Genomic DNA, 25,439 nt, shown 5'->3' on the forward strand with positions numbered 1-25,439 from the left:
TGGCAACACATAATGCGAAGCCTAGAAACCTTTCCTTTGCATGTAAACAGTACTTTAACGTGGAGAATAACTTGAAGCCTCGTCCACTATGTTCTTGGTGGCACTGATGATAATATCTCCAAGATGATTACCAACAGTAAGAGGAAGATGTTTAATACAATATGTCTCATCCCGTATCCATTCCAACCACAGAAAGACAACAGCTAGCGTCCTATTTGCAGAACGCCCTCTGAAATCATCTGTTACACTTCCCCCATGCTAACATTACATACTAATGCAAACTCTCAACAAAGTTACAGAGATTGGTGCTAATGGGTTCAACATTTTCTTTCATTCTATTTTCCTCAATTGACCTCGAAAGTTAGCACTATATATTTTGTGTTGCATTTCCAAAGAGTCCATCGGTTAGCTAAGTGCATCTCTACATCTAAGTGGACACAAAGGACTTTCAAAACAAACCCTCTGTATTGGTTGCATTGACAAAACAACCCTATGACTCTGGGAGCTAATGAAGGCACTAGTCCTCATAAAAACCGACCAATCCAATTGTCCTGTTAAAAGTCTTCAAAGCTCAAAAGGAAAATAAAAGCAGCATTTCCTCTTGTAAACTCCCAAGTGATGGCAAACCAATTAACCCGACTAATTAGCCCAGAGAGAGAGAGAGAGAGAGAAAACAAAGCAACAGGATGGAGGGATGGAGTGCACTTCAGGCTGGGTTTTTGCCGTATTGATTGAGAATTAATGGCGGAAGCAGCAGCTGTCATTAGAGTGAGGAGAGAGAAAGGCCACAATGAACTATAGTAATGAGTGAAGAGATAAGGAATTCAGAATGAACCATTGTAATGGCAATCTATGGTTAAGAGAGAAGGCCAGAGGTAACTATAGTAATGACTCTGGGTTGAAGTGTCACGTCCTGACCCTAGTAAGATGTCATTTTCTATAGTAGAGTAGGCAGGGCGTGACAGGGGGTGTTTTGGGCTAATCTGTTTTCTATTTCTATGTTTAAGTTCTAGTTTGTCTATTTCTATGCTGGGATTGTTTGGGGTTGATCTCTAATTGGAGGCAGCTGATCCTCATTGCCTCTGATTAGAGATCATATTTAAGTAGGGGTTTTTCTCATTGTTGTTTGTGGGTTATTATCTTTTGAGAGTGTGTTTGTTCCTCCTGCGGCACGGTTTGTTGTTTTCCTATTTTCAAGTTATTTATGTATTGCATTAAGTTTCCCGTTTAAATAAATATGTGGAACTATTAAAACGCTGCATTTTGGTCCGTTCCTTCGAACAGCCGTGACAGAATAACCCACCATAAAAGGACCATGCAGCGTGGTAAGGAGCAGCAGAGGTATCTGGAGGAATGGACTTGGGAGGAGATTCTGGACGGTAAGGACCATGGAGGCAGGCTGGGGAGTATCGTCGTCCGAAGGAGGAGATCCAAGCAGCGACGATACTACGAGGGGTTATATGCACCGAAAGGCAAGACTGAGAGGCAGCCCCCCCAAAAAAACATTGGAGGGGCATACGGGGAGTTTGGCTAGGTCAGGGGGAGCCCTGACTTAACTTCCCAGGCATACAGGAGAGAGCCGTGGAGCAAACCGAAGCCAAGAATGGAGTCAAGCACCGAGCTATGCGGTGATGCGCACTGTATCGCCAGTGAGCATTCACAGGCCGGTGCGATCTGTGCCCGCGCCCTGCATTAGTCGAGCAAGGTTGAGCATCCAGCCAGAACGGGTTATGCCAGCTCTACGCTCGAGATCTCCAGTGCGCCTCCACGGCCCAGTATATCCTGTGCCTGCCCCATGTACCCGGCATCCAGTGCGCCTGCCCAGTCCGGGGTGTCCTATTCCTGCTCCCCGCACTCGCCCTGAGGTGCGTGTTACTAGTCTGGTGCCTCCTATGCCAGCCCCACGCATCAGGCCTCCAGTGCGCCTGCCCAGTCCAGTGAGACCGATTCCTGCTCCTCGCACTCTCCTTCCAGTGCGCATCCATAACCGGGTACAGCCAGTGCCTGCTGTGAGCACTCGGCCCTTAGTGCGTCTCCCCAGTCCAGTGAGACCGATTCCTGCTCCTCACACTATTCCTCCAGTGCACAGCCATAACCCGGTACAGCCAGTGCCTGCTATGAGCACTCGGCCCTTAGTGCGCCTGCCCAGTCCGGGGTGTCCTGTTCCTGCTCCTCGCCCTCTCCTTCCAGTGCGCATCCATAACCCAGTACGGCCAGTGCCTTCTGTGAGCACTCGGCCCTTAGTGCGTCTCCCCAGTCCGATGACACCGATTCCTGCTCCTCGCACTCTCCCTCCAGTGCGCCTCCATAGCCCAGTACGTCCTGTGCCTGCTCCCCGCACTCGCCCTGAGGTGCGTGTTACTAGTCTGGCGCCCCCTAGGCCAGCCCCATGCATCAGGCCTCCAGTGCGCCTGCCCAGTCCGGGGTGTCCTGTTCCTGCTCCCCGCACTCGACCTGAGGTGCGTGTTACCAGTCTGGCGCCACCTATGCCAGTCCCACGCATCGGACCTCCAGTGCGCATCTTCAACCCAGAGCCTTCAGCGGCGGTCTGCAGCCCAGAGCCTTCAGCGGGGGTCTGCAGCCCAGAGCCTTCAGCGGCGGTCTGCAGCCCAGAGCCTTCAGCGGCGGCCTGCAGCCCAGAGCCTTCAGCGGCGGCCTTTAGCCCAGAGTCTTCAGCGGCGGTTGGCAGTCCGAAGCCTCCGGTGATGATCAATGGTCTGGTTCCTCCAGACATACAGAAGCGGGGGGATCAGCGGGCGGTGGGGGTACTACGCCCGGAACCAGAGCCGCCGCCATAGACACTAGTCACCCACCCTACCCTCCCTTTGTGTTTTGTGGTTGTTTTGTTGTTTTTTTGGGGGGGGGTTGCATTCAGAGTCTGCACCTTTGGGGCTGGGTACTGTCACGTCCTGACCCTAGTAAGATGTAATTTTCTATAGGAGAGTAGGGCAGGGCGTGACAGGGGGTGTTTTGAGCTAATCTATGTTTTCTATTTCTATGTTTAGGTTCTAGTTAGTCTATTTCTATGTTGGTATTGTTTGGGGTTGATCTCTAATTGGAGGCAGCTGATCCTCATTGCCTCTGATTAGAGATCATATTTAAGTAGGGGTTTTTCTCATTGTTGTTTGTGGGTTATTATCTTTTGTGAGTGTGTTTGTTCCTCCTGCGTCACGGTTTGTTGTTTTCCTATTTTCAAGTTATTTATGTATTGCATTAAGTTTCACGTTTAAATAAATATGTGGAACTACGAAAACGCTGCATTTTGGTCCGTTCCTTCGAACAGCCGTGACAGGAAGAGAGTAATGACTCTGGGTTGAAGAGAGAGGAAGGCCAGAGGTAACTATAGTAATGACTCTAGGTTGAAGAGAGAGGAAGACCAGAGTTAACTATAGTAATGACTCTGGGTTGAAGAGAGAGGAAGACCAGAGTTAACTATAGTAATGACTCTGGGTTGAAGAGAGAGGAAGACCAGAGTTAACTATACTAATGACTCTAGGTTGAAGAGAGAGGAAGACCAGAGTTAACTATAGTAATGACTCTGGGTTGAAGAGAGAGGAAGACCAGAGTTAACTATAGTAATGACTCTGGGTTGAAGAGAGAGGAAGACCAGAGTTAACTATAGTAATGACTCTGGGTTGAAGAGAGAGGAAGACCAGAGTTAACTATAGTAATGACTCTGGGTTGAAGAGAGAGGAAGACCAGAGTTAACTATAGTAATGACTCTGGGTTGAAGAGAGAGGAAGGCCAGAGGTAACTATAGTAATGACTCTGGGTTGAAGAGAGAGGAAGACCAGAGGTAACTATAGTAATGACTCTGGGTTGAAGAGAGAGGAAGGCCAGAGTTAACTATACTAATGACTCTGGGTTGAAGAGAGAGGAAGACCAGAGTTAACTATAGTAATGACTCTGGGTTGAAGAGAGAGGAAGACCAGAGGTAACTATAGTAATGACTCTGGGTTGAAGAGAGAGGAAGGCCAGAGGTAACTATAGTAATGGCTCTGGGTTGAAGAGAGAGGAAGACCAGAGGTAACTATAGTAATGGCTCTGGGTTGAAGAGAGAGGAAGACCAGAGGTAACTATAGTAATGACTCTGGGTTGAAGAGAGGAAGGCCAGAGTTAACTATACTAATGACTCTGGGTTGAAGAGAGAGGAAGACCAGAGTTAACTATAGTAATGACTCTGGGTTGAAGAGAGAGGAAGACCAGAGTTAACTATAGTAATGGCTCTGGGTTGAAGAGAGAGGAAGACCAGAGGTAACTATAGTAATGGCTCTGGGTTGAAGAGAGAGGAAGACCAGAGGTAACTATAGTAATGACTCTGGGTTGAAGAGAGGAAGGCCAGAGTTAACTATAGTAATGACTCTGGGTTGAAGAGAGAGGAAGGCCAGAGTTAATTATAGTAATGACAGTCTAAACCAGTAAATTCTCAGCTAGCTAGCGCTATTAATTAAACCACTTAAGGGTTCAGGATGTGAGTGTGAGGTTAAAATATGCAGTTGCACTATTGCTCACATAATAAAATCATCATTACCTCACCCAGGGTAGTCTACACTGAATAAAAAGTAATTTCTTTGTACTAATATTAGTAGGTATTATATTGCTTAGTGGGACAGTGGCAATATAATAACAAACCTTTTAATATCATTGCTGTCTTATACTTTATACAGATATAAGCAATCCCAAAGCACGGTTGTGAAAAGGAATACAAATGACATATAGTGTGGATAACATCAAACACAACACAACACCAGACCAGATTCAATTGGTGTTTAAGAGGTAGTCATTGTAACAGTCATACAATCTCATGTCATATACAATCTCATGTCATTCATTTCTCCTCGTCAATATGAAAGTTACAACAATTCTATATCATCTCGTAAAAACACATAGGTTGATGGATTGCCCATAGACCACAGCACCATGGGTAATAATGTTGTGTATGTGATCAAGGTAATATAATCACCTCAATCGTTTAAAACAAATTGCCCTTGTTTAACCATGGATTTTGTAATAAGCAATACATTTTGAGTTAACATGGCCATGCATTTTTCTTTGCAGATAAAAATGCTTTAGCATCCACAACAGTGTGGATGGAATCTGTGGTGATTACATAGAGTGGTGGGGTATTGAATTTTTTGAATATGGGGCCAGGTGTCCTTAAGATGATGGAAGGACAATACCAGACACACATTAAGGATGACATAAAGATGAATGGAAAGCAACAGAAGCTTTCCCAAGATTGCAAACTTATCATAGGGATTTTGCAAGGGCAAGACGCACAATATTGTCTTCATGTGACAAGATCGCCATCAATACCTTTAGTACACAGAAGCCAAGGACAATACGATACAGATGTAACCACCATAGATGCTGCTTCAATAATGAAAAGCTTGCCATTTCAAAGAGCTGTTTTCGACATCGAGCATTTAGCTACTTGCTTTATTTGTTTCCGAAGGCCAGTTTCCCGGACACAGATTAAGCCTTGGACTAAAAAGGGATACTCAAAGTAGAATCTCCATGATAATTATGTTTTATGTCAGGACTATGCTTGGTCTGTGACCACCCCTAAATGTCTTACACCGCATTCAATTTGTAAATGACATTCTCTTGACGTAACAACTTTGTTTTCGGTGTTCAGTATTTGACGTAAACGTTCGGGAGCTGATGAATGGTGTAGTTGCTATCAGCCATAGCTGTCCCAGGATAGTGTTTGGATAGTCAGGTAGCATGTGGTGAGACATCCGTCAGTCCTGTCCTGATCCTTCTGATTCATATTGCTCTCAGAATAAATGACACTGTTGGAACATCAATCAACAGAGGATAAGGAGACATTACTTGCCCTTCTGAACCGGCAGGTTGTTTGGCCTGCATTCAACATAGGCTTTTTCTATAGACGTTTTTCCTTTGGTGGGAGAAGTTAACGACACAACATCCAGCTTTTTTAAAACCCTAAATTGTGTTTCCTCTCAAAATTGTTTGTGTGCATGTAATTTAGGTCGTGATCAGGTTTCCCACTCTCATTAGAGGTTATAAAAAAACAAATATTAGCTAGTTACTGCCATGCATTCATTGACTACAAAAACAATACACAAGGGTCTCAAGGGAACGGTTTATGTGCAAATATTATTCAAAGCATATCGAAGCGGGTCTGAAAAGTGTCTGACATTGCCATTGAATGTTTGTGATGACACCACTGTCACCCTGCCCAATCTTACAGCCAGATGTTTACATTTACATCTCATTTAACTCCCTGTGATGCTAATTGGTTACCTGCTGTTTAGGAGAGAGACCACCGACAGAGAAATGTCATTCGTGTGTTTGTCTGAGATTAAAGGTCGTATTATCATCAACTGGTTTTGGTTTTAAATCCACAGGCGTATACTTGTAGAGGTCATGATGCTAATAGCACAAAGTATCCACCGTCAGAATGTTTAGCCTGCATTCTATACTCATATTGCAATCTTTCTAGCAATAGGAAAAGAGGTACAGTAACTTGCTTTATCTATTCCATTGTGGAGTTCAAGGGATGTAGGCCTATTCAAAGAAAAAGGTTGGATAGCAGCTGCATCCTACCAACATTAACTCAAACAAAAATAGATTTTTGGGGGGTTGGTTTCAGGCTGGAATATCTGAATTAAACCAAAATGGAATTGAATAGAATAAAACATTTAAATTGATGTTATTGATTGAATGGCTTACAAACTGCCTTTGGTGATAGCCAGCCCATAGGAAAACATCATTTATTCAGAGGCTATGCAGGAGATCCCAGAGACACCAGTAAATAGACTCTGCTCCTATGGGCATTCTTCACGTTCATTGACTGCGGCAACTTACATGCTCAATCATGCGTGTATGTAACCGTAAGTATTGCCACAATATGTCAAGCTGAGTTGATTACAGGCTTTTGGGGTCATTTATTACTTTGTACTGTATGTTCATGCCCTTTGGCAGGATGGCCTAATTTAAGCTTGAAGAAGGAGACATTTTTTTCCCCCTCAATTGGACACTTTACCTGCCCTCATGAAAAACGTTTGCTGATGTAACGGCATTGATTTTACTCTCCTTCACTGCGAGGCATGAGAGGGAAAAAACAGCGACTGAATAGCTGCAATGTCCTCCTGAGACCCAGCAAAAAATGTTTGTCCTCTCTCATGGACATTCGTTTTTGGTCCGTATCTCCAAGGCAATACATGCCACTGTGTTAGGTCCTGTTGTAGCCTTGAGAGGACATTCGGGGATTTTCAATGATATCACATGTGTGGGGGTGTCACCTTGATATTTTATTCATTCTGGTTCTTCAAAATGGCTACCATCACAATTAGTACATTTCATGGTAAGTGTGTGTAATTGTGTAATTATCATTTTTGTGAGTCTGATACTTAAACAATTTCTAATAGGTAAATATCTCAGGAATAGTTGTGTTTTCAGAGCAGTGCAATACTTTTTTCACAATAAATAAGAGCTAAATAAGAATTAGTTAAATGCCCAGTGCAGTCAAAATTCAGTTAACCTGTGTTTTTGTGTCATATTTGTACAAAAGCTGAGGAAACTAACACTGTAAAAGTGTGAACAAAAATGAATAATGTTATTTCCTGATAGTTGCTGGTTGAAATTACAATCTCCGCAGGGCTTTCTAACCAGCAAGTTTTGCATGGGTGGAGATATAGCCTGCCTGGTGACATCACCAGGCGGTATAAGTTAATAGACCAATAACAAAGAGAGTTCCAAACCTTTATGCCAATAACAGCTTGTTTTCAAGTTACATTTCCCTTCCATTAGGCCCCTCCAACTAGGTCCCTTACTCAGACCACTCCGTCTTAGAAAAATGATTGCTTGAGAAATATTTTTTTGCAAAAATATATACTTTTCTTTCTTTTGACCATTTTAATTGAAAAATATTAGAGTAAGGTACTTAATTGTTACCAAGAAATGATTTGATAAACAGCTGCATTGGGCCTGTAATAAACGTTCTCTGTAGTGGACATCAGGATGTGCTAACTATGTTTTTAACTACTGTCCCCATTTCCTGTAATATAAACATTTTCATATTTACTACCAACCGAGTCCTAATGGCCACTATGGTGCACATACTATACATACAATACAATACATAGACTCGGTACTGTTACCCCGTGTATTCAGCCAAGTTATCGTTAGTCATTGTGTATTTATTCCTTGTGTTATTATTTTTCTATTTATTCCTTTTGTTATTATTCTCTCTCTGCATTGTAAGTAAGCATTTCACTGTTAGTCTACACCTGTTGTTTACAAAGCATGTGACAAATAAGATGTTATTTGATTTGAAATAAATAAACATATATATTTTTTAATGTTTTCTTTATAACATGTTTTTTTCACCCCAAACAAAAATCCTAAACCTTTTTCTTGCTGGGTCTCAGGAGACTATAGAGCTTATCACACTATTATTTCTACGGGATAATGCCAAGTCACTGTCTGCTTCCTAAATTCCAATAGTCCACTACGTTTCTCTATACAGTATAGTGCACTACTAACCTATTGGCTCTGGTCAAAAGTAGCGCCCTATAAATGGAATAGGGTGCCATTTGGGATGGAGACTATAAACGGGTTGGTTGTTTAGCAACAAAACCGACGTGTCCGCAACTATGGGGCAAAACAGACGGGCTTGGCTTAGATTGTTGACAACATGTAAACTATATTTTGTCTCCAATATTTATTGAAAACATAAATAAATGTGCACAAAGAGCACTTGTTGTCCCTCATATACATTGTTACAGTTAGTTTGCTAATTTTAGCCATATTGCATCAGTCTAAACACCTGGATGGAACGAGCCACCTACGATTCCCCACATGGCAGCTTGTTGTCATAGTTACGAGCCATCTGGCCATAGCTGCGGGAAGTAGGGGTGTTGAGGGTGCTGCAACACCCCCTGATAAATCAGAATTGAAAAATAAATAATAATAATAAATTAAAATTGATATTTTTTATTTATTTTTTGCAAAATTAGTGCACTAGGCCTTTATTGCTTATATATGATCAGAGCGGAGCAAAACACAGAGTGGGGAGAAATGCCCACGCCCCCTGCCCTAAACCTGGGGTTACTATACATAACTTTACCCATTGTATAAGGGATCTCCAAAAATGTAATATATAAGTTCAAGTCCTACTTTATCAAAGGCCTTCTCAAAATGTGGAAGAGTAGCTGCTGCCTTGGCAGGAAATAATGGGGATCCTTAATAAATACAAATGCGCTATGCATTTTAGTGGGATTTTTTCATTACTGCATTGAAGTTGAACATTGAAAAAGCAGCAGGCCCAACTCCAGACATGGAGCAGTCCAACCACAGCTCCCGTCACTGCAAAGCAGGCGAGAGCAGGCAGCAGTTCACCTGGTGAAGGACACCCAAAAACAGCACCAGGCTCCTGAGAAACAGCAATGAACTGTCCTGTATCACTGCCTGAACGAAACAACTCTACCTCTTAAATGGTTTCCCAAAATGTTATTTTTAACAATCACATTTTAACGTCATGAAAAAATGTCCTGTAATGTTTTAAGTGCCCTGTATTCTATTTATGCCATGTATTATTTAAAGTTTTTTTTTAATAAATATAAATTCTGCATTTCTTTAGTTTTATGAGCTCAAACTCAAACTTAAGTGTAAGGGGCCTCAAATATATTAAATGGACTGGATCTTTCTATGTACCACCTGTGTCCTGTTTCAGTAATAGTGAAATCAGACCTTCTTGCTGAGCATCTGATAGTTTACAATTGTCATAATTGTTAAAACATGCAAGAAGTGGATCTTTGAGTACATCAAAAAGGTTTGATATACTTTAACTCAACTGGTATGCAATCAAGTCCTGGTGTTTTCCCAGACTGTAAGGATTTACTAGCATCAACAAGTCACTCCTCTCTAATTTGGCCTTCACAGAAGTCTTCCTATACAGTTGTTCATGTTACACTATTATTAGGGGAAATCCTTATAGTTAACTTCATTCGGTGTAGATGAAGGAAACTAAAACGAGTACATATGTTTGAAGTATTTTGCTTCCTCAAAATATCAGTCGGTGAGCCATGGATGACTCCATCATTTGTAGCATTTCTATGTTGAAGAGTCCAAAGTATTTGTGTTTTTGACAATTTTCCATCCAGTTTGCTTTATTTGTGTTATATATTACACTTGATTGTTCTTGAATAAATTCCTCAAGTTCTTTTTGCTTTTATCTAATTTAATCTGTGTCTCAATGGTATAGTTTTCTGTGCTATCCAGCTATCCAGCTGTGCTGTTAGTACATTTCCTTTGTTAGTCTAATCTCTTTAGACCTAAATTGTTTTTGTTTTAATGATGAATATTGAATTGCATGGCCTCTGGGGATGCATCTAAAAGTGTCCCATACAATAAGGGGATCTGCAGTACCTATGTTATGCAGGAAAAAGTCAGCTATAAATGAGTTTGTCTTGGTTAGGAACATATGGTCATTCAGTAGGCTTCAATAAAATGTCCAGTATCCCCTCCCATGTGAATGCTACTAAGGTTCTGTCTCTTTTGGTGTCAGTGAGGACACAAGAAAGTAGTCAAGATAGCTAGCTTGAATAAGCCTCCTGCATGTATATCTCACTAGGTCAGGGTTTTTAAGCCTCCATATATTCACTAGATTTAAAGTGTCCATGATAGTCATGGTCTTCTTAAGATCATGACAGTCTGATAGTTTGCAGTGTGATTTACTTTTCAGTCCACTGAAGTCCTTAAAACCGCGTTATCATCTCCCACCATAATAATAGGATCGTATGTTGCTTTTGAGCTTGATTGATTGTTCTAAATATTTTTGAAGAAGTGTGGATCATCATTATTTGGACCGTATAGATTGAATGAGCCAACATTGCATATTTTAAAGGATCCTTGCGCATCTGTTTGGACAGTTTGCGCATTCGGACAGAAATGTATGTTCATTTCTATCATCACCCCTTTAGAATTTCTTTGCCCATGTCAGACATGTAGCTTTTTTTCATATAACATCTATAGTCATAGAGTGAGTTTCCTGTAAACAATAAATATTATATTATTTTATTCTTTTAGCCAGGTAAAGATGAATCCTATTTTTGTATGATCTGCTAAGCCTGTGGTTGCCAAACGTTTTATAGTCCCGTACCCCTTCAAATATTCAACCTCCAGCTGCGTACCCCCTCTAGCACCAGGGTCAGCGTACTCTCAAATGTCGTTTTTTTGCCATCATTGTAAGCCTGTCACACACACACACACACTATATGATATATTTATTAAACATAAGAAAGCTTGTGGGATGTAACAAAGCACTCTTATAGGACCAGGGCACAAAAAAATAATATAATGATAATCAATAATTTTGCTCTTTATTTGACCATCTTACATATAAAACCTTATTTGTTCGTAGAAAATTGTGAATAACTCGCAACAGGTTAATGAGAAGGGTGTGCTTGAAAGGATGTACATAACTCTGCAATGTTGGGTTGTATTGGAGAGAGTCTCAGTCTTAAATCATTTTTCACACACAGTCTGTGCCTGTATTTAGTATTCATGCTAGTGAGAGCCGAGAATCCACTCTCACATAGGTACGTGGTTGCAAAGGGCATCAGTGTCTTAACAGCGTGATTTGCCAAGGGAGGATACTCTGAGCACAGCCCAATCCAGAAATCTGGCAGTGGCTTCTGATTAAATAACATTTTCACAGAACTGCTTGTTGCAATTTCGATGAGGCTCTCTTGTTCAGATATCAGTAAGCGGACTGGAGGCAGGGCATGAAAGTGATAACGAATCCAGTTGTTTGTGTCATCCATTTCGGGAAAGTACCTGCGTAATTGCGCACCCAACTCACTCAGGTGCTTCGCTATATCACATTTGACATTGAGACTATGATTAAGAAGTTGGAGCTCTTCTCTGTCTGCATTAACAAGGACAACACACAGGTCTTTCCATCATTGTATGATTTTTTTGTGTGCAAATGAACTCAAGCTTATGGATAATTTTGTCCCGCACATTGAATATAGTTGCAGAGAGTCCCTGTAATCCTAGATTCAGATCATTCAGGCTAGAAAAAACATCACCAAGATAGGCCAGTTGTGTGAGAAACTCATCATCATGCAAGTGGTCAGACAAGTGAAAATGATGGTCAGTAAAGAAAACTTTAAGCTCGCCTCTCAGTTAAAAAAAAAACGTGTCAATACTGTGCCCCTTGATAATCAGCGCACTTCTGTATGGTCGCTGCCCATATCATTGCATAGTGCAGAAAATACACGAGAGTTCAGGGGCCTTGCTTTAACAAAGTTAACCATTTTTACTGTAGTGTCAAATGTCTTTCAAGCTGTCAGGCAGTCGGGAGCAACTGCTTGCACGTGCGTTACCACTCCACTATGTCTCCCTGTCATGGCTTTTGCGCCATCAGTAAAGATACCAACACGAGCAGCAGCTACATTTGGTTACATACGGACCGTTGTAACCGAGTGTAACGATTAATGTGATTGGATGTGAATTATTTGACTAGGCTGCCTGTATTTGACATTGTGTTGTTATTTCACTGAACACTAGATGGTTTGATTTTATTTTTAGCAGTGAAACGAGGATATTCAGGCGAGAAAAAAAACTGTATAGCCCCGTTGAAAAATATAAATGGACTGTTAGAAAATGAGAAGAGTTGTACTTTTATTTATTTATATATATATTTTAAATGTGAATCACATTTTTATTTGGCGTACCCCAGACGGCATTGCGCATACCCCAGTTTGGGAATACCTGTGCTAAGCCATTACAATTATAATTAACTATACTTATTTCACCACTACCATAACGATATACAGGTTTCAGTTATACTTACCATAATATGTGTTACTAAACTTACTAGCATCACAATGATCAAGTATCCATATAGTTGTACCATGATACAGTTGAAGTCGGAAGTTTACATACAGCTTTGCCAAATACATTTAAACTCAGTTTTTCACAATTCCTGACATTTAATCCTAGTAAATATTCCCTGTCTTAGGTCAGTTAGGATCACCTCTTTATTTTAAGAATGTGAAATGTCAGAATAATAGTAGAGAGAATGATTCATTTCAGCTTTTATTTCTTTCATCACATTCCCAGTGGGTCAGAAGTTTACATACACTCAATTAGTATTTGGTAGCATTGCCTTTAAATTGTTTAACTTGGGTCAAATGTTTCAGGTAGCCTTCCACAAGCTTCCCACAGTAAGTTGGGTGAATTTTGGCCAATTCCTCCTGACAGAGCTGGTGTAACTGAATCAGATTTGTATGCCTCCTTGCTCACACACACTTTTTATTTTACTAGGCAAGTCAGTTAAGAACAAATTCTTATTTTCAATGACAGCCTAGGATCTCGCAACCTTTCGGTTACTATTCCAACACTCTAACCACTAGGCAACGCTGTCGCCCCGGGACTGAGGACTGAGGTCAGGGCTTTGTGATGGCCACTCCAATACCTTGACTTTGTTGTCCTTAAGCCATTTTGCTACAACTTTGGAAGTATCCTTGGGGTCATTGTCCATTTGGAAGACCCATTTGCAACCAAGCTTTAACTTCCTGACTGATGTCTTGAGATGTTGCTTCAATATATCCACATAATTTTCCATCCTCATGATGCCATCTATCTTGTGAAGTGCACCGGTCCCTCCTGCAGCAAAGCAACCCCACAACATGATGCTGCCACCCCCTTGCTTCACGGTTGGGATGGTGTTCTTCGGCTTGTAAGCCTCCCCTTTTTCATCCAAACATAACGATGGTCATTATGGCCAAACAGTTCTATTTTTCTGCAAAAAGTACGATCTTTGTCCCCATGTGCAGTTGCAAACTGTAGTCTGGCTTTTTATGGCGGTTTTGGAGCAGTGGCTTCTTCCTTGCTGAGCGGCCTTTCAGGTTATGTCGATATAAGACTTGTTTTACTGTGGATACACATACTTCTGTTACTGTTTCCTCCAGCATCTTCACAAGGTCCTTTGCTGTTGTTCTGGGATTGATTTTCACTTTTCGCACCAAAGTACGTTCATCTCTAGGAGACAGAACGCGTCTCCTTCCTGAGCTGTATGACGGCTGCCTTGTCCCATGGTGTTTATACTTGCGTACTATTGTTTGTACAGATGAACGTGGTACCTTCAGGCGTTTGGAAATTGCTCCCAAGGATGAACCAGACTTGTGGAGGTCTACAAATACTTTTTCTGAGGTCTTGGCTGAATATTTTGATTTTCCCATGATGTCAAGCAAAGAGACACTGAGTTTGAAGGTAGGCCTTGAAATACATCCACAGGTACACCTCCAATTGACTCAAATTATGTCAATTAGCCTATCAGAAGCTTCTAAAGCCATGACATCATTTTCTGGAATTTTTCAAGCTGTTTAAAGGCACAGTCAACTTAGTGTATGTAAACTTCTGACCCACTGGAATTGTGATACAGTGAATTATAAGTGAAATAATCTGTCTGTGAACAATTGTTGGAAAATTACGTGTCATGCACATAGTAGATGTCCTAACTGACTTGCCAAAACTATAGTTTGTTAACAAGAAATTTGTGGAGTGGTTGAAAACGAGTTTTAAGGACTCCAACCTAAGTGTATGTAAACTTCTGACTTCAACTGTATACGCACTGCTAAGCATACTGTTGCTGCAACTGACTGTGTAGACCTCCAATGGTCCTCCCTTATCCCACCCGCTAAAACCTTCCCCCATACCAGAAAGAACTGACCACCCCCTTACCCGTGACGCACCTTTTGCGTCCTAAGCTCACCTTCAACCGCCGATTGGCGTAGGTCAGAAAGAAACAGTCTGTCCCTTGTGATTGTTAATGTATGACTCAGACATCCAGTAATCCACGTGGGATATCCCTGCCCTACACAGGGCTGGATGGGAGGGATTTGCAGGTTATAGTATATGTATGTGTCCCAAATGGCACCCTATTCCCTATATAGTGCACTACTTTTGACCAGACCTGATCATAAAGTAGTGCACTACATAGGAAATAGGGTGCCATTTGGTGCGTCCTTTTGTGAATATTGGCGCTGTAGGATATACGCTAGAGATAATTATAGGGTTAATATCGCTCTATGAGTCATACTAATGTACATTTAGAATGTTGTGACTGTGACTCAGTTTTGGTCAGGCTCTGCCACTTAAGCTACACAGGAAAAACTCGACAACTCCTTTGTCTCCATGGAGATCAATTATGGCCCTTAGTCATATTTCAAAACGCATGCATGCTACTCAATGGTAATGTAATAAATGATTCATCCTCGTGGACATTCTAGAATAGTGTGATTGTGATGCGGTTTTGGTCACGCACTGACAAAGATTCAAATCCTTTGACTCCAGTGAAATGAATCAATCTAACTACTCAATAGTTGTATAGCAAAAAAATGGGTCATTCATTTTACACAATGACATACTAACCCTTTAGTGAACCATGGCTAAGAAAACACCCTACGCATCTTACGTATACTCCGCAGTCCTGTACGGCCTAGAAAATAACCTTCATCGTTTCCATGCCCTGTGTGGTCAGATGATGATAGAATGCTGAGTGCGTTTGATCAAGATTAATAATCCCGCTGGTGGTTTATTTATTATTTTTATCTCTTCAAACATTTTGAGTTGAGACGAGGCTGAACCGAACCAAGCAGTCTGAGTGATCAAGCTAAATTGCCTTAGAGGACCATTAATAGTTTATAGGCTGACTTGATGAAAGACAGAAAGGCAGGAGAGGAAAACAAGTTAATTAAATCAGATCTCCCTGCCTGTCTGCAGGACGCTGTGACACACACACACACACACACACACACACACACAGAAACACTGTCTGCAGGACGCTATGACTTTACTGGCATGGTGGGACATAAAGATTATCATTATCATTTTCATTAGCCAGCTGATTGTTTGGGGGTCTGTACAACACACGAAATTGCCTCTCTTCAAACCTCTGACAATGTTCCATTATCATGGCGTTCCAAAATGAAGGGGCGTCAGAAACAACCATTTTGGACTGGGTTTCTTTTTTAGGCCGCCTGCAAGGCTTCTTAATTTGATTGGTGTGAAGTATGCTAGAAGTCTACCGTACTCAACACAGTCACTGCATTGTTTCCATTTGGAAACATCAAACTGCATCAAACTGCTTCTTCTGTGATGGATTACATCTTCTTTCATGTGTGTGTGTGTGTGTAGATCCATCCCTTTGAAAGCCTAGATCCATCCCTTTGAAAGCCATGGCTTACCGCTGTTTGTCCAATGAAGTAGTAATTGCATTGACCTTGTTGCTATGGCAATCTGGTGTTCATTATGAGACAGTGGTTTTGATTCCCCTGGCTGTAACTGCACACACACGCACACGCACACGCACACACACACACACCCACACACTTCATTTCAGCCATAGGAATGGAGTTCTAGGCTAGGTTTCATACTGTAGGTTGCATCCCAAATGGCACCCTATACTGGTCAAAAATAGTGCATTAAACAGAGAACATGGTGCCATTTGGGACTCGGATATAGCTAGCGCTAGGCTAGCTGCCACTGCTCTGGTTTATAAATATGTCCTAATGAGCCAGCTCCTGATTGCAATGTGGCACGCTTAGTCATTAAATGAAATCACCATGGATACAGTGTCTTGAAAGACAGAGGTAGATGCCATGAAACCACCACATGGAAATAGACTTTATATGTGATGGAATGATAAACACATTTGGAATAAAAAAACTGTTTAAATAGTTCTAAATGTCTTATATTACACATTATCACCGGTTGCCTCAAAGGAATGTGCTACAATAGAGTATTTGTCATACTAACTACGGTAAATCACTTCTGGAATTGTAAATGAGTTCATTGGGGGGGAGCACATGTGTATTTCATTTCATTGTCTTTTTTGTTGTGCGTATGGACCCCAGGAAGTCTAGCTGTCATCCACTAATAGGTATCCAATAAAAAAAGAAAGAAACAGTACTGTTGAAAAGAGCTTGGTATAGCACTGGGTTGAGGTATTGAGATAAATCCCTTCCACTACTACATGTGTAGATGGAAATGTGGGTAGGATGGTGCAGCAGGACTCCCCAGTAGCCCCCCACCAGCTGAGAGAGAGAGCGGATTAGAGAAACAGACACAGTCTGCTCTTGGACTGCTGCCTCCACCCCTCTGCCATAAAGCATGGCTATGGAGAAGTTCCAATGAAACGAGCCAATCAAAATGTCAACCTCTGTTATGTCATAAAACATCAATCAATGCATTCTCCCTCTCTCCCTTTTTCATGTTTGACCTGATATTGGTTGGACTTGTTTGGTGTGGGGTTGTGCAGTGTTCCCATCCTAGCATTCAAGGTAGGAAAAGACATCTCTTGGTGTTGTATAACCCCTGATCCCACCCATAGGTCCTTGACTCCAATCCACCCGCTATCAATTCAGAGATGTATGAGTGCTGCAGCTACAATGGAGATGCCCTTTTACAAGGACGAGCATCAACTCTCCGAATGCTCCGAGTGCTCCACTTTTAACAGCAAACAAATTAGCTTCCACAACTGGTGATGGAAAAACTTAGGACCAGGAGTTTGGATTTGGAACTGTTGTGTGTGTTTATGTGAGTAAGTAAGAGAACAAGAGAGTGGATTTGTGTCTGATGAAGAAAGAAAGAGAAAAAGAGGGTGTTAAACGGGTGTGGGCTTCGCTGAGTGAATGAACAAGCAAGTAAAACTAAATATTAAAAAAAAAAATCTAACAAAAATATGTATTGTCACATACATCAGAGAGGTGCAGTGAAATGTGTTGTTTTACAGGGTCAGCCATAGTAGTACGGCGCCCCTGGAGCAAATTAGCAGTGGTGGAAAAAGTACCCAATTGTCATACTTAAGTAACAGTAAAGATACCTTAATAGAAAATGACTCAAGTAAAAGTGAAAGTCACCCAGTAAAATCCCACTTGAGTAAAAGTAAAATTAGTATTTGGTTTTATATAATATCAAAAGCAAATGAAAAGTAAAACTATAAATCATTTCAAATTCCTTATATTAAGCAAATTTACAGATAGCCAGGGGCACACACTCAGACATAACTTACAAACAAAGCATTTGTGTTTAGCGAGTCCGCCAGATCAGATGCAGTAGGGCTGACCAGGGATTTTCTCTTTAAGTGCGTGAATTGGACCATTTTCCTGTCCTGCTAAGCATTCAAAATGTAACAAGTACTTTTGGGTGTCAGGGAAAATGTATGGAGTAAAAAGTACATTATTTTGTTTAGGAATGTAGTGGAGTAAATGTAAATGTTGTCAAAAATATAAATAGTAAAGTACAGATATCCCCAAAAAATGACATAAGTAGTACTTTAAAGTATTTTTACTTAAGTACTTTACACCTCTGCAAATTAGGGTTAAGTGCTTTGCTCAAGGGCACATCGACAGATTTTTCACCTTTTTCACCTTGGCTCTGGAATTCAAGTCAGCGACCTTTCAGTTACTGGCACAACGCTCTAACCATTAGGCTACCTGCCACTCAAAGTACAGAGGTTGTGTCTGCGTGCACAAGGCAGGAGTTGGATTGAGAAAAAGAGAGAGAGAGAAAAAGAGGGGAATATTCTGTAGAGGAAAAGGGCTGCATTCCAACTTCCAACATCTGCACAAGGTCCACTCCCACACCGAGGGAATTCCTTCAGAAATGTACACTATTTGTCTGAGGGAGGGGTGAGGGGGTGGGGGCGGATGCAGGGACCAGCCCTTCTGAATCATTACAGCTAGCTAACGGGTCCAATATTTGGAACGCATCCCAAATGGAACCCTATTCTCTATATAGTGCACTACTTTTGACCAAAGCCATATGGGTCCTGTTCAAAAGTAGTTCACTATATAAGGAATAGGGTGCTATTTGGGACGTGACCCTTGTGTTGTTTCCTCAGATACACAGCACTCTGCACAGAGGAAATGAGTTCCAGCACTGACAGCAGTATAGGGGAATGCTTTTCATTTTCTATTGAGATGTTGTGAGTCATGACAGAGATGCCAAGGCCAGAAATGAGTCGCCAGCAGGGAGAAATGAGTTGACTTGTCTACTTGATACATGAAAAATGTATGGACAAAACATGAGATTGAAAATGTGATTTTCCTTTGTGTGCCTCAACAATTCTTCACTCCCTAAGAAAGGTTGTATAGATTGCAAAAGGTGTGAATAATAATACTGCATTGCATGAGGTATCGTAGACTGAGGAGATAGATAAGAACATTTCACCCAGATTATGCTTAAAATGGCACCCTATTCCCCACATAATGCATTATTTTTGACCAGGGCGCATAGCTCTCTGCAGAAAGTAGTGCACTATATAGGGAATAGGGTGCCATTTGGGATGCATACCTATTCTCCCACTGCAATAAAAGGCATTGGAACCCAGGGGAGAAGAACGTCTCCCCTTGATCTCACATCTCACTCAAACACTGACAAGCTGAGCCAGTGGGAAGAAGAAAGGGAAACCAACTCTTTCCTGTGGAGAGAAAATTGTCCTAACTGCTTCCTCATTTCTGTTGTTTAGCATAGAAATATAGGAAAAACATGAGTAACCACCACGTCCCCTCACCTCAAAATATATTATATTATAGAGATCATCTGTTTGAAATAAAACGTTTGTCAGAGCAAAATTCAATTAACAGCCCCAATAAGCAGTATTGAGTTTATCACCGTGTTGATGAAGTGCGGTTTGAACCGTGCAGTCTGGCTCAGCAGCGTTCACGTTCCTCTTCTGACACCTCTGTCAGAGACTGACCCCAGTGGCGTCTGGGCTGGGTAACATCTGTTTGAAGACCCCACTATGCCACACCACTGCATGTTTGTAGGATTATATGTGTGTGTGTGTGTGTGTGTGTGTGTGTGTGTGTGTGTGTGTGTGTGTGTGTGTGTGTGTGTGTGTGTGTGCGCGTGTGTGTGCGCGTGTGTGTGCGTGTGTGTGTGTGTGTGTGTGTGTGTTTCAATGACAGAGAGCCCTGCAACTGATAAGTTACACCTCAGCACACAAAACAAGGGACTTAGAAGCAGCAGCTTGTCAAAGGCTGTGTTTATTCCAGTCGTTTTGTAGGTTCGACTGACTCAACAATGTAAAGTTCTGTCATGTTTTTAGAGAGGGCGTCGTCTGAATATGTTTTCTGTTTAAAGGTTTCTCATTCCAGTGAAGACATTAACTCTGCCCTTATCAAGGTTGAATGTTTGAATGAAATGGTTTGAATGAATACCCAAACACATTTCGCAATCGTTGTGAGAAGACAGAGAGTCTGTCCCCATTCTGCTGACTATGTTGGTTAAACGTAGGCTAGTCAGTACATATGTTTACAGTGCTTGTTAATAGCACAGTTCGTGTATACCTCAGCTGTGGCCCACTTCTGGATGTTTTGTGCAGCTGCAGTCTTACTCCACGTCTACGTCCCAAATTAAACCCTATTCCCTTTATAGTGCACTGCTATTGACAAGACGCAGTCTCAGTCTGTTGAGCTTTAACCTACTGTGCTGAGTTTCCTCTACCAAAAGTAGAACCATCACACTGATCACGTTGTGTTTTCCTTTTCAATCGTCATTATTATTATTATTATTACGTAACAAAGCATGCAATATACAAACAGGAATACAATATCCTGAGAAATGTTATCTACTTGATCCACCATATTTGAAGAATTCAACTGTCCGTCAGATGTTTTACATTGTTGTCGGGAACACTGAGTTGCAGGCATGTAGTGACTGGATAGGAAGAGAGAGGTGGGGAGTAGGGAAGGTAGGAATGCCAGAAAACAGGCTAGTGCCACACCCAGCCACACACACATTGACAAAGTGAGCTATTGTTATACGTATCTGTCTCTGTGGTTGGTTCTTCAAAGGGAGGATCGAATGATGACATCAGTTGTTTGGCTGCAATGACTAGACTTGAGGCCTATATATGGAAAGGCACAGAAAATGGTCTGATGCAATATTCTCTACGTGCTGAATGCTCAAGCAATATCTACATCTATAGCTATGTATAGCTGATATACGTTGACTTACCGCAGTTCCCTTTGCAGATAGCAGGGAGAAACTGAAGGCAGAATGCATGCTAAGTAATGCAGTCTCCTGTGACTGTTCAGCATACAGTAAATACTGTAGATAGTAGAGCCAGAGAGATAGGCCTACCTCACACTGTATGACCCTGTCTCACTATCTTCAGTTGAAACAAGTTACTTCTGCTTGGAAATGATACTGTTGTGCACTTCAGCACTGTAATACACTTGACCTGACCTGGCTTTGAGATGGGGAAGAGATCCACTAGAGAAGTGTCCACCATTCAGATGATGTATGTTTGCACTGCTGGCTCACCTCAATGCCCCTGTGTTCGCAGGTCTCTCACTGGAAGGTAAAGTCAAAGGCTTCGTCCCTTTATAGTGCACTACTTTTGACCAGGGCCCATTGGGATCATAGGGATATTTTGATCAAAAGTAGTATGGGGTATAGGGTGCAGTTTGGTACGCAACCAAAGCATGATGGCCAGACTCCCCATAGAGATAAAGGCCTGGTTGGTGATTCCTCTGTAGCACAGAGAGTTGGACACTGAGGTCAACCTGCAGCTTAGTCAAGTGCCAGTAACTCAGCCAGAGTGGCCCAGGTCACTGACTGAGTCTGCATCCTAAATGGCACCCTATCCAACACATACTGTACCACTTTCGACTGGTCCCCATAGGGCTCTGGTCAAACTTAGAGCACTATATAGGCAAAAGGCAGCCATTTGGGACAGAAACTGAGAGCTGAGAGGGGCTGCAGCTGGATTAAGATGTGCTTATTTTTCCTTTCAACACATGTTTTTAATTTGGGCTTCACTTCAAGGGGTCAGCTCTGTCTGTCTGAAGATGACCTAGTACTAGGCCCTCCCATGCATCTGGTGTCCTTGTTATGGACAAATGTCACTTTTCTGGGTCTCTTGTGGTGATTATGAACGATCCTACTAGATGTTCAGTTTGGTTTCATGTGATAGAATCAGATCGGCATGTTATGAGCAGCATTTTGACACCTCACCATGTTGTTGTGAGAGTTTGAAATATTTCCAGAGAGAGCTAGTGCTAGAAATGATTTGTGTGCTTGATACCACCAAGATTGAAGTAAGCCACCTCACCAACAGTTAAAAAATGTTTTGGAGACAAGAAAAGCTTCCACCACAAGCTTAATTTCACAGTAAGCCCCTAGAGACTTGTGTGACGCAGCAAAATGTGTTTTTGTGAGAATTACACACCATGAAACAGTTTCCCTCATATCTTAAATTTTACTGGCTTTCCACTTGTCACCTTTCTCCCGCTGAATGAAAGAGGGGGATTATGTGAATCTTGGAAACGTGTTATGTTGTTAACATTTCTTCTTCATTCATCCCATGGAAAATAAAAATACATTTTGTGCTGTTCCACTATAAACACCCAACCTCCTCTTTAACTATGAACAATTTGTCACAGACAAAGGTAAAAAAACAAAAAAACATTGCAGGTCCTTATAACCTTCTGGCTGGCGCTGCATAAAATTACAGGTAATATATGAGCTTTCTATTTGTCATAACTTTCCTCTCTTCTCTCTCCACTGTGTGGTCTCTCTCTGCTTCCCCTCTGTCTTCACTGACAATACAGTATACGGGTAAAGAGTAAATACTGTACTTAGCATCTAAATTGTTGCACCAAAGTGCCCAGCTGACAGTGATTAATCCACTTATTACCAGACTCCTGACCTGAATTCGACACACGCACACACACACACACACACACACACACACACACACACACACACACACACACACACACACACACACACACACACACACACACACACATACACACACCCCTTTTCTCCGCTGTTATTTTGATAAATCACATATATATTTTCGTCCGGGATGTTATTTCCTATGGCAGTAGTGGCCTATTTCTCCAGACAGTATGCACACAGGGAAATGTACATTGTAAAATAACCAACTGTTTTCATTTTCCCAAATCTAACCACTGCTATGAGGAAGAACTATGACTATGCCACTCCAGTTTGATCCCAGGCAGGGAGGTCATAATTAGATGACTCATGGTTAATCGTTCCAACCAGTAGAACTACGCATGTACCACTAGTAACACTTACTATCAATAGCCTTTTTGGGGGGGATCCATTCTTTTGATATGGTCTCGCAAGGTCTTGCAGAACAACACAGAGTCTTCTTCATCAGTTATAGTACATAAACTCTCTATAAGACTTTGAGATTGTGACAATCGGAATTTGTTCTAGGCTATTGCGTGTAGGCCTACTAGAGGTTTCTGGGTTTTTGGACACAGTCTTTACATGTCTGTTCTGGCTGTCTTCCTATTGAATGCAGATCTGTGAACGTTTCATTCTGGCTGCATGCCAGCCACTTTCTGGCTATGCTGCCTTGTTCTGGGATCACACACACATTCCCATACACATTCACACACACACACATTCACACACACATACACACACATTCACACACACACACGTTCACACACACACACGTTCACACACACACACGTTCACACACACACACACACACACATTCACTGGGGACATACTGTAGCTGTGTGATTTCTCACCACTTGGGAATCTTGGCTCGGTATGCAGCGTTGCCTTCGTAAGGGTCCCAAATGGCACTCGTTTACCTACATAGTGCACTACTTTTGACCAGGACCCACGAGAACAGGGTGCCATTTGGGACGCAGGCTCTCCCTGTCTGGCTCATAGGCGATCTTAGCAGAGGGAAATGGCTCGCACCCATGTTAGTGAATGTGCCGATTGTTATTGAGTCGGAACATAGCTCAGAGATTGAAGAGGGTGGTGTCTCTGGCATTGTAAATAGGAGTGAGCCCCTCCTCTTTCTCATTGCCTGCTAGGGGTGGGCGAGTATCTGGACCCCAGACAGGAGGAGAATGAAAGAAGGAACTATTTAGGATGGTGATGGTGGTGGGGGTATTTATTGCAAGCACAGCTTAAAATTGTGCAGACGCACAGGAATACAATAGTGTCCAAGCTTTTTGTTTCTCCTGCAAGAGGAGACTGCAACATGCAATGAAGCTTTAACTTGGCCAATTATATAAAGGAAAAAAATTCAACTCTATAGGACAGAAAAGGTCGGGTCATGTCCTCTAGCTATGACCAAGAGCAGAGGTTGCCTACTGAACTTCAAACTGATCTCATGCAACTGAAGAATGAGAATCCGAAAACTGCATCGCTACTATTGTATACAGAAGGTTAAGAAACAAACATTAAAGCAACATCAAAAAGCAAGACCATTTCAGAGATCCTTCCACACAGGACGCCTGGCTCCTCAACGTCCTGGCTGGACGATTTGATATCACAGCCCTAGGTGTTTAGGATGTGCTATTCACACAATCACTGAAGTACAGAAATGGCCATGAACAATTAACAGTGATAATGCATCCCAAATGGCACCCTATGGGCTCTGGTCAAAAGTAGTGCACTGTAAAGTGAATAGGGTCCCATTTGGGATGGATTCCAACTCCTCACTCCACTTCACTCCCCAAGAATGTGGCCTATGAACTGGTTGACACGTACAGACACAAGCCCATCTCTGTCTGGGACGGAGACCATTCAAATAGTTTCTGGGTGGGCGGATTTGTATTCATTTACAATGAATGGGTAACAGGGCAGCATAGTTTCCCACATGAGGCGAAATCATGCAATTTGATGAAATGTGTCACCTGTGTCATCTGGGACTTGCCCCACCATCTCTGTTTGAGGTCCATCTTTAGAACAGCCATGGCTAGGGTCATTCAAAGCAGTAACGCATTGGGAGACAGGGACAAGGAGTGCATGTCACCCATGTCGTTGCGCCAAGTCACTCACAGCCTGTTTTTGTCCCTCTCCTCTTTGAACACTTTAGTTGAAGCAATAGATGCATTGTGTCAAACCCAGGGCCGGATGCGAGCCTCACTGACAACAGACAGCCCATCTAGGATCTCTGAGCTCTGTACGACTGGCAGAGATGGATCAACAACAGGGAGTCTGTGGCTCCATCCCAGAAAACAGATTAGTGTGTGTGTGTGTGTGTGTGTGTGTGTGTGTGTGTGTGTGTGTGTGTGTGTGTGTGTGTGTGTGTGTGTGTGTGTGTGTGTGTGTGTGTGTGTGTGTGTGTGTGTGTGTGTGTGTGTGTGTGTGTGTGTGTGTGTGTGTGTGTGCGTTCATGTGTTTATGCCCAGCTTCAAGGGGTATAAGAGACACATTCACTTTCTTTTGTTGATTAAGTGAGACATTTACAATTTTCTATATACTGTAGCCAAGCTATAAATCCATTCATTTTATTTGATGGACTATTGCAGTGGTTTTAACCAACGATATCATCTGGTGTGTGATTGCAGGGGTGGATGATTGGTGATTTGAATCCCATTGGGGAAAAACACTATAAAACCGGACAAACAGAGCTTGAAACTGTGCTGGACTTTTTTAATAAGATG

Source organism: Salmo salar, chromosome ssa14 (genome assembly GCF_905237065.1).
Source record: "Salmo salar chromosome ssa14, Ssal_v3.1, whole genome shotgun sequence".
NCBI lineage: Eukaryota > Metazoa > Chordata > Actinopteri > Salmoniformes > Salmonidae > Salmo > Salmo salar.